This window comes from Pundamilia nyererei, unplaced genomic scaffold (genome assembly GCF_000239375.1).
Source record: "Pundamilia nyererei isolate P.nyererei 1_Seehausen unplaced genomic scaffold, PunNye1.0 scaffold00041, whole genome shotgun sequence".
Taxonomy (NCBI): domain Eukaryota; kingdom Metazoa; phylum Chordata; class Actinopteri; order Cichliformes; family Cichlidae; genus Pundamilia; species Pundamilia nyererei.
In genome coordinates, this window is record NW_005187442.1 from 2,675,554 (window position 1) to 2,684,845 (window position 9,292).

The window sequence follows — 9,292 nt, forward strand, 5'->3', positions numbered from 1 at the left end:
CTATCTTTACAGACCGAGCTCCTGATAATACGGCTCAAAAATGGGTATGTGTCCATGTTTCCATACATAATCATTTCCGCCTTTTTCTTCCCAAAAGCAGGGACAACAAAAGCAAAAGCGTCTTTTCAATGGCCTCTGCTCTATTTACAGTACATTGTCTGGAATTCGAATACCCAGCACAGAGATTAACAATACCAACAAATCAATGCTTGCGGATGAGCCTCTTTTGGTAACATTGTTACTGCATCTCCCTACAAGCACTGCCATGTCTTGCATAGCCTCTTCACTTCAGTTGTTCTTTGTGTTTATAGCATGAAGCCCCAAAACTGGGAGCATGTCTTCAAAATGTGCTATTTGTTTCCTCCACAGCACAATTCAGCCTTCTCATCCGTCTGACGTTTTTAGAGAGGGGAAAAAGAAAAAAAAAAAGGATATATCTGGGACAACAGGGGGAGAAAGGGGATGTATACACAGCACCCCGAAGCCAACATCAAGCATTATACACACACAAACTGTACACTAAGCCAAAACACTGTGATGCTTGAAATTAGAATGGCTTTTCATGCAAACAGAGGCGCTTGCTGTGCAGGTGACAGGCTGGTGCTGCAGAAAGAATTGAAATGAAAAACAAATCCTATTTTAAATAAAAACACCACTTGGCAGGGACTCGCTGCGCTAAGCCAAACAGAGGAACGGTACTCGCCACGTGACAAACGTGCACACGTTAAATACACCTATTAAATGAGTCGCCGCCCATTTTTGCTCATCGCCCCGCATCCAACCTCTTTGCCAGAGCAACAGTAATATGTTTAATGAAGTCATTAGTCAAAAAAAATGAAGACAGACAGCGGCATGAGGCACTGAAGGTGGAAGCGCAAAGGGCAGAGACAGAGGCAGGGAAACAAAAGGGGAATGGGGGGGGGAATGGATCAGCTGAAGTGTACTTCTCTGGAAAGCACATTCTCCTGCATTATAGATGCAGTATCATGCGTGCCAGCAGCTACATAGCTGCAAATGTAATATGTGTCTATTCTAATAAACCCAACAAACAGAAGGAACACAATCAGGGGTGGCATTTTACAAAAAAAAAAGTTCAAACATGCCAAGTAAATTTTCAGGGTAACTGCATGTGAGCGTTATCACTACTGCTTGATCTAAGCGCTTCACCCAAATAAGACACCCGCGAATGAACTACTCTAATGAAATTATTAATACTTGGCTGGTATAAATGGGTCCACCCATGGCTATGCCCATTCATTCCTCAAATGGCAAAGCCCAGATCAAAGCAAATTGTTGCCAAAGCGTGAGTCACAGTTGCTTTTATGTAAAATAATTGCCCCCTGACAGTTTTAAGCAACTCAAATATAACCACGCGTCTATCTGAAGCAGCACAGTGGCTGCCACTGGAATCCAAGACCGAGCTCCCCTGCCGTGGCATAGACTGCTGTCCCAGCAATATATACAGCTGTTTACTTATTCATGAATGGATTAGGGCTACTAACTCAATCAATCTGCTTCCAGTTACCAAGGCTGACTTTATTAGATAACATTAATGATGAATTAGTTGTCCATAGGTGTTGCATTTCTCCCTTGTCAGCAAATATAATTCAAATGGGAGCACAAGGGATATGGGCAGCAAATGGATCAACACTCTGGGGATGATTGTGGCACTATACAACATTACAGACTAATAAATTATAGTCGGGCCATATGCCATTGAAGAAAGAAAAATCACTTGTGTGCTTCATGGAGATGAGATATGTCTTGTAATATCTGCTCCAGACATTAAGTGATATGAAATAATAAAGTCAAGCAAAAAAAAAAAAGAAAAAAGAAAGAGAGCCATCCTTTACAAATCGATTTTTATGAAAAAGAAATAAGATACCGCACTTATAATCTGTCTTATGGAACACAATTAAACAAGAGCCTTTCACTATGCTTCTTTCTGACATGCTTTGATTTTAGCTAGAGCTCTGACATCATCGCAGTATTACAGCCATTCATATACCAAGAGCTTTTGCTGCCTAAGTTGTACATTTATCACGAGCTATTTGGTGGTCCTCACATCACTATGAAGGAATACATCTTCTAATGGGTGCTCCTGCTGGGAGCTGAACCTCAGGCCTTACCAGCCCTGACGGTCCAGATTCTTATCAGTGGAACTACACCACACACAAAACACATACTTCCTCCGTGCGTGTGGGCGATGCCGTGCACAGCATCGCCAGCTTTATCGGAACGTGCACGCGTGCGAGTGGAGATGGGGAGCAGAGCTCACCCCCTCTGACCTACCTGACGCGATGCAGCATGAACTTAACTGAGCAGTTTTTATTTCTCAAAAACCCCATATCAGAGGCCTCAGCAAACACTACCCATACCTCCAGATATCGAAAACAAACGCACGCCTGGCTCTGGTGATACAAAGCGATTCCAGATACTAGCAGTTGTGCACTGAGGCTTACACACAGGCAGTTGCTTTGTCTGCCCGCCACGCATAAATACAACACAGCAAAGGAAGGGAGGCAGACACTTGTCAAACACACACGCCGGTGTCATGTGTCTTTATTAACACGTTGTGTGCGCGAGACTGGAGGTCAAAAGCATTGCATCCTTATTTAACGACACATAGAAAAGCGGCTAGCATATAGGCTACACATTTCTAGCACTGTTGATGTCAAAAATTAACCCGCTGCACGTTCATTCAGGTGATTATTGGGTCTTAAAAGGCGCTTTCACACTAACCACCCGGGTCCTGACGCGGTCACACTGTAAACCAATTTGTTCCGAGCACTTGCTCTTCTCAACGCGAACGAGCGGTAAAAAAAAACACAAAAAAATAAACCGGGGGGGGGCAGTTTGTGGGTATGTAAAGCAGCCAGGTGTCAACGAGAGAGACCCCCTGATGGAGAGTAAAAAGCGCGGATGTAACGGGACCTGAAATCGCTTCCTACCGTGACCGCTGTTTGATCTAACCAGCGACGCAGTCAACAGGCCGGGATGTAACGGGCTGAGCACTGCCTCTGCTGCTTCAACATTTCCGCCATGCGAGCAGCGTGATCCGCTACCTACCTTGACTTGATACGCCGGCTTCCAGAGGCACCCGACCCGAGCTGCGGAGGCTGGGTCCTGAAGCAGCAGACAGCCGAGACGTGTTGCTCCACAAAACTGAGTAGGACGGCTGCGGCGGAAACAGGAACTGAGGGGAGCTGGGGTCTGTGAATCCGGCAGTCGAGGCTGCTCTGTGGGGATCTGCTGAATGGCCGGTGTCAACAGAGATCGGAGAATGGGGAGGGGATGAGACTCCACATCCGGTGAGATAATTTCAAAGTAAAGAATGCGCGCGCTTCAGGTGCAGTAGCTTAAAGTGGAGCTGGAGTTATATATACTTTAGGGTTGGAACTAAATATATTATTTATTCTTATTATGTATTTTTACTTAAAAATACAACAAATACATCATAAAACAAACATGTAAACAGATGCAAATTCATTGCACATTTCCAAACACCACAGTGTGTTCAACTGTGTTGTTTTAACCTGTGTTCAGTGTATTGTCTGGCCTGGCAAATAAAACAAAAGAAAAGTTATTTATTATTTCTGTTTTGGAAAGGACTAAGACATCTCAAATACCCCTACGGTTGCTGATTTTCTCAGGTTAGTTAATCCGAGTTATTTCGTTTTATTGTGAAACAGAAGAACCTTGTCTTGATGTCTTGACGCATGCTCAACCATCCAGGTAAGTAAATGATCTAAGACAGAAGAAGTCACCTGGATGAGTGACGAAACGTTTCTCCCATTGAAAACGCTACGTCCAGATGAACAGAATCAACCTGCTGGGTACAGAAGAACCTCATTTTGTCTTGTTTCTTCCTTATTTTGAATTGTGTTTCCTCTTTTTATAGTATATCCGGCGGTGATACAGAAGCACTTTACTGCTCTGTGCCAGTGCGAAGTTCATTTGCAAACCATATTGTTTCATTTATTTTGAAGGCGCGTAGGTCTAATTTCCTGATTGCGCGTCGTTCTCAGTGATGCAGACTCTGATGGGAATCGTTGACTTGAAAGCGGCAGTGCGCACACCCGCGTTGGATTGGTGAATTGCATGGGAGCTCACAGACTGACAGACCCGGTGTCACCGGCCAATGGAGGGCACGACTCCCCCGTAAGCGTGGTACTCGACCTTGTGACTGGTACAGTGCAGAATAGAGACACTGTGCACCGTATTAGGTCATCAGCTCTCACTCGCCATCACTTATCTGTTACAGCCTCTTGCATTACTCTTGGCATATTCTCTGCCCTCATAATAACCGTATGTCTAAACTGAGCGATAAGACAAATAGCTTTAATATCCAACATTTCTGTCTTGCTTTACACAGTAAATGCAGTTGGGAGTATGTGTAGACAGAAGAAGGAAACTACCCCACATTTTTCCACCAGGTAAAGGGATGACAGGAATTCACATTAGAGTGAGTCATGTTTTTACGGTAGTTCGCTGACGCAGATTTTCCAAATTGTGTTATTAATATTTTACATCCATCTACCAAAATGAAAACTCGAAGAACTGCACAATACACAGGCAAGGACTTGCCTCTAAAGTATTTTACAGTCTGGGTAATGCTTTAAAAAAACATTTACGAAGTTTTAGCCACAACGTGTGTGTGTGTGTGTGTGTGTTGACCTTAAATACAAAAGATTGTGAGATATTAATAAACCCAAAGACGTTTTTATAAAGTGGTTAGGACTGTCACCTCATAGCAAAAGAGACCTGAGTTTGAAACCACTGACCTGTGCCCACATGTGCTCTCTCTGGGTACCTGAGCTTCCTCCCACAGTCCAGAGATAAGACTGTTAGGATAATAGTTGATTCTAAATTGGTTATTTCTCTGTGTTAGAGCCCCATGATGGAGTGGTGACTTGTATAGGTTGTACCCTGTCTCTTATTCCGCAACAGCTAAAATATTCCCACCTTGACTCTGGTTAGGAAACTGGATGTATGTCATTTGCTACGTGCCTATAACCTAAATTTCATAAATAAAACGCTTCTTAAGGTTAGATGGCCACTGAGCTGTCAGAACATCTGTTGTTTTTGGGGGCCTACAACAGTACAACATAAAGGTGTAGCAAAGTGTCATGCACAGGATTTTTATGTAATGCAGCTCTGTGATGTTGTTGCAAAGCTCATTCATTTTACATTCGGTAACAGCATTCTTGAGTGGACTCTGCTTCTGCACAAGTCATCAGTCACCCGGCTGTAAACCACTCCTGCGAAGGTTGTGCATGATCACCCTCAGCTGTCCGTGCCAAGAACTATTTATTTATTAATTCACAGTCATGGTCACAGTATATTCATTTTTAATTGCAGCTTGCTAACGTTATGCACAGAGGATCATCAACTTGGAGCTGATGCAACAAAAAAACATACTGTCTGTCATAAATGTAAGTACGCCTTTGCTGTATCTCTCTAAATTAACCTCGCTTGGCTTGAAATAGTGCCAAGCAATAGCTGAAAAAAAAAAGAAAAAGGAAGTGTATGGATGCCCCTTAAAGACGTATTCCATCTGTGCTATTCTCTATGAACTACTACACAGATGTTTTTCTACCCACTGGTTTCAGCTTCACTTGAGAAATAAGCCAGGAAATCAAATTCTTAATGCCCAGAGGCTTTTTATTTTGTTGCTGCTTTTCCATCCATCTTTGAAAAATACCTGTCGTGCCTCTGAGAGGTCTCTCTCCTGTGGCAGGAGCAAGCCCAGTCTTGCCCGTAAACCGTCACGTAGTGGCAGTCGAACGGGTTAAAGCACAAATACAACCACCACCTACAAATTTGCTTGAGTGGTCTGAGTCATAAAGCTGATGCCACAGCGCCATCATGTGGTGCAAACGCAACTTTTTAGTATTGTAGAGAAATGAGCAGATAAAGCAGGCATTTTCTTGCTACTGTAGGCAGTATTTTAATTAGAAAGGTGTGACTAAGAAGATGTTTCATTTTTGCTTCATCATCCAGGCTCAAAACTGGCACACAAACACACACATACACATGCACACTATATTTTTATGACTTCATAGGCTTCGGAATGACGACCAACCTAACCATAACTACATGACTAATCCTAATCATTATCCACCCCAACTGAAGTTTACTATCACCCTTAACAAAATCTTCATACCTATACTGATGGATTCATTTCAATGAAGGCTTTTATTTATATATTTATTTGTTGTTATTGAAAAAGAGGAGAATGGTCACCACAATGATAACATTTGAATGCCCCATAACATACTATGAGTATATCAAAAACACGCACACACTCACCCTACCTCCAGCAACAGAGGGCTGTTGATGCCATATTCAGCACCGTTCTACAGGCCAAAGGCAGGTCGATCCCTCCTGACCTTTTTTTCTTCTTTCTTTCGGTGTGTGCTGACCTTTTCAGATTGAGATACAGAGTTCCTATAGTAAAACACATGAGCTCTGATCACCTAAAGGTAAAACCTGAGTTTGAAGGCAGCAGTGGGAAATAAAGCACAAGTGCTGCCTTATGTTTACAACACATGAAATTAAAAGTTATTGGATTAAAAAAAAAATCTTTATGCAGGCTTGGCACGCATCATTCTTCAGGCCATGAAATCCATCTGATACTACAAAACAGAAACAAAATGGAGCAGACTAATTAAAAGCTCATTAGAGTATCATTAGAATATCATTATCATATGAATTTGTAACACTTTGGAAGAGAAGCACTGCCGTGACACTTTCCAAAATGTATTCGGTGCAACAAAACATTTTTATGAATGGGTGACATTTACAACATTTTAATGATGACATATTGGATATTTAATGGGTGTCCTGGTGGTGAACAGTCAAAGAGCTCATATTCATGACATGTAATAGAAAACACCTGCTTCACTTCTGTCTGGAGAGCTTTGTTTTTGATGAGGGCATTGGGGATGGTAACACCCTCTTTCCCCCAAGTGACATGATTAATGAAACAAGATATTGTGAGTGTAAACATCTACACAGTGCAATTCACGTGCAGAGAGTTGGGAATTGTTCCAATGCAGAACACTTGGAGTAATAGCATCAGATATAATATATTAGAAAATATATTATGACTTCCATTCCTTGGATTTAGAAAATGATCCCACCTGGGTTTATATCACATGGGAAACTTGGAAATAAAAGTTGTTTTTAATGTTATTAATTTCAATAGTGTTCCTAAAGGCACTGGTAAAGAGGCACAGGATAATTTGAAACCCTGCCCTATAGAGTTACAGAGTTACATTACAACTAATAGACACTTGTAGTGCCTATAGATGATGACACTTCTCTATGTTACCGGCATCGCTAAACAATTGCAAAAGTGAGAGACTTCCCTTGTTTGGCTTTACTTAAAATAGCAACTAAGCTACTGAGTAACCTGCTGGTAAGTGAGCACTTACCAAATGTAAACATAGTAGGAAATGTTTAAGCTGACTGAGGCCTCTAAGGATCTACCACTGTACTGTATTTAAAACAAGAAGAATTTATTGTATAACAAAGGGTTGAGTTGCAGGAAATTACAAGTCAAAAGTTTTAATAATTGTAAATGGAGTGAAGTGAAAACTGATAAAACTCCTCCAGCATCAAACGTTGGCAGAGAATACATTTTCATCTCTAACAAAAGCGTTATTATGACTTGTTTAACTGTGTGGAGTGTCTAGCCTGCTTTTAATGACGTCAACTTCATAGGAAGGTTTGCTGAAGATTGAGCTTAGGTGTCACGGAAATATCTGTGATATGTGTATTTATATTTAAAAATGGGGTAATCAGAGTACAACAGCAACACATTTGAAATTTGAAAGAAGAAAAAGCACCTGTCCCAACTTAAAACAGAAGAAAATGAAAAAACAGACATCAGCATTTAAAAAAAACTAATAAAGATGTTGGGAATGGTGATCCTGGGCACACATAAAGAGTACAGATATGGATCTGGAGCTGATATTGATGATAGCTGTAATGCTGATTCTGTTAGAGACAGCAGTTCTTAAGATTCAAATTGCTTGCTCATTAAGATTGCATAACTTTTGCTACCCTGAGTATTTTTATATGTTGGGACATTCAGCCGAAGGACATAATTAATTAATACTGAAATACTTACTCAGTGCCCTGGAATAGTAAAGGATGGTAGTTGGGGGCAAGGGCCCAAAACTCCAGTGTTAAGGTTAAAGGGAGAACCCCTTATATATTTCATGGGTGAATGATGGTTTAATGAGCATAATAACATTTGTTTTTCATAGGTGGGGAACTGATTGATTTAGATAAAAAAAAAGAAAAGAAGAAGAAGCGTTTGTTTACATTTATGCAAACTGAGCAGATTCATACTGATTGATTCACTGATGTGTGCAGCGTGAGCCTCCGCCTGCTTTCATTTTCCACCGCTGCTAATTAGGCGCTGTATTGACACTCAGATGTTTATGAGTGCAGCTCTGCCTGCGTGTAACACACTAATGTTTTAACTCTTTTGGGACTGTATGAGGATGAAATGCTTATATTGTGTTTTGCTGGAACTTCTTGTCATTTGATTTATTGTAGAGAGAATGAAAATATTCCTTGTCTATTAAAAAAAGAAGAAGTCACATTTACGCTAAGAGCTTTGTCACAGCTTTCAGAGTGTTGTAATAGGAAATGGGTGAACAAAGGATAACATTAACGCACAATATGCTATAACTGCACTCATTAATCTACAGATAGCGCAGGTATTGATTCTTACAACTTGATGGTGACTTTTACAGGTTTAAGCAGTTTTTAAAATGATGATAACGGTGATTCAACTAGATTAAGACCATCGCTGGTTCGCCGTTACTTCCAGCACTTGTTCAGAAACGTCAGTGCAGAATCAGCCCAGTCGGGATATATCAGCTGATATCAATCTACACACCCAATTACCAAATCTCATACAGGACACTTAAACTTTAGCTTGACTCTTAACCCCAAAAGGTATTAGGAGCCAAATGTAACCCTATTTTCTCTTTATAGTGCTGTCAGACCTAACTACTACTGTCATATCTGTTGTCACTGATTGCTGCTTTTATGTGATGCAGACACGTCTTGCTGCTCATTTCTATTAGGCTTTTAATTTATGTGCATGGATGGGCAGCGAGGTGTGCTCGTTCTTCATGTGTAGCAGAGCCACGCTACCAAAAATAAATTACTGCAGATGGAATAATTATTTTTATTGACTAACAGCAATTTGTGTGAGGTTTAGCCGATGTCATTATATACTGCATACATTCAACGAGGTCATAAATTTGAC

The 9,292-nt window shown here is 41.1% G+C and overlaps 1 protein-coding gene across 1 annotated transcript in view; it reads right to left on the minus strand.

The window, feature by feature from the left end:
- Positions 1-3,284, minus strand: part of fut8b (fucosyltransferase 8b (alpha (1,6) fucosyltransferase)) — a 91,317-nt gene extending 88,033 nt beyond the window's left edge. Inside the window, exon 1 of the mRNA XM_005731124.1 lies at positions 3,070-3,284. The gene's annotated coding sequence lies outside the window, so the exon portion shown is untranslated. The remainder of the gene's footprint in view (positions 1-3,069) is intronic.
- Between the last annotated feature and the right edge of the window lie 6,008 nt (positions 3,285-9,292).